This window comes from Colobus angolensis, unplaced genomic scaffold, assembly GCF_000951035.1.
Source record: "Colobus angolensis palliatus isolate OR3802 unplaced genomic scaffold, Cang.pa_1.0 Scaffold796, whole genome shotgun sequence".
NCBI lineage: Eukaryota > Metazoa > Chordata > Mammalia > Primates > Cercopithecidae > Colobus > Colobus angolensis.
This window is the reverse complement of record NW_012121776.1, coordinates 21,924-23,489: the sequence shown is the minus strand read 5'-3', so window position 1 is coordinate 23,489 and position 1,566 is coordinate 21,924. Positions and strand designations below refer to the sequence as shown.

Here is a 1,566-nt window from a genome sequence, read left to right as displayed (position 1 = left end):
AGGCTCAAGCTGGGACTCACAAGCCAGCAGCAGCCCTGGGACGACCCCAGACCCACCAGCTCAAAGCATCTGATGCCAAGGAATCAAATGATCCAAAGGGAAGGGGCTGATGGGGCCCTGGACCAGCTTCCCTGTGCCCCCTCCCTGCCCTGCCCTGCCCTCCCAACCCCCTTGTCCCCCTCCACACACCCACCACTGAAAAGCCAGCCCTCAACGCTTGGTGCCCAGGGACAGGTAGAGCTGACTGATGGTCTCCAGGAGCTGCCCCCTCCAGCACCTTGTCGGTCACCTTGCGGGCCAAGGAGAGCTGGAACTCGTGGTAGATGACACACTGGGCCTTGCTGGGCATGATGACGCTGTAGAAGTAGCACAGCCACTGGACGGTCTGCAGCTGGCCTGGGCAGAAGACAAAATGGAAGACGTCAGCCTCCCAGCATCGAAGCGAGGCTGGCTGGGCTCAGAGGCCCCTGTGCTGTGCTTGTCTGTTTCACATCTCTGTGAACCTGGGCCCCATAGGCGGGGAGCCTGAGCTCAGAGAGGCCATGTACCTGTACAAGGGCAGACAATGACCACACCGTGACATGGGCACAGCTTGGTGCAGATGTTCATGGTAGAGGCTGGCCATCTTTACAACTCCCAGGGCCGAGGTCCTGACCAGGCTCAGCCCCTGCACCAGGCCATCTATTTCTGCTTCACGAAGTCCCTCTGGCGAGGACCAGGGCTGCCTTCAGCCTGAGCTGATGAGGCCAGGGGCACAAGTAGCCCCTGTCACAGATGGAACCCTGAGAGAGCAAAGCCAAACGTCATGTCTGCCACACATGGCATCACGTTGGGGGAATGGGGTTCAAAGCCAGCCCCTGGTGTTCCCACACATGCTTCTCTCATGCAACCAGGCTTCAAAACCATAGGCTCACTGGCCTCTCCCAAAGCCACGATGCTGGGAACAGTGGAAAGCTTCTGATTTTCTAGTGTCAGAAACATTCTGAATATTAACACCAGACACCAGGTACACCGAATGGACATCTGTCACACACAGCCCCCAACGACAGCTGAATACACAGTCCCCTCGAGCGCCTATGGGACATTCCCAATGACAGACCATGTGCCTGGCCACAGAACTAGCCTCAGTGAATGGAGAAGGACTGAGACCAAAGCAGAGGTGTTCTTCAGCTGTGCTGGCATGAAACGAAATCAAGAGTCAAGGAAACGTTGGAAATTACACACTCCTAAACAACCAGTGAGTCAAAGAAGAGACCATTAGGGAAACTGAAAACTAATTTGAGAAGAATGCAAACAAGTGCACAGCCCGGGCCAGCACGGTGGGAGGCCGAGGTGGGAGGATCGCTTGAGTCCAGGAGTTTGAGATCAGCCTGGGAAAAATGGTGAAACCTCATCTCTATAAATAAAATACAAAAATTAGCCGGGTATGGTGGTGCACATCTGTAATCCCAGCTACTCGGGAAGCTGAGGCATGAGAATGGCTTGAATCTGGGTAGAAGTTGCAGTGAGCCAAGATTGCACCACTGCACCCCAGCCTGGGCAATGGAGCAAAACCTAAAAAAAAAA

At 55.0% G+C, this 1,566-nt stretch overlaps 1 pseudogene; it reads right to left on the bottom strand.

Annotated features, from left to right (window-relative positions):
* Positions 1 to 210: 210 nt before the first annotated feature.
* The window catches only part of LOC105502341, a 7,888-nt pseudogene continuing 6,532 nt past the window's right edge, over positions 211 to 1,566 (bottom strand).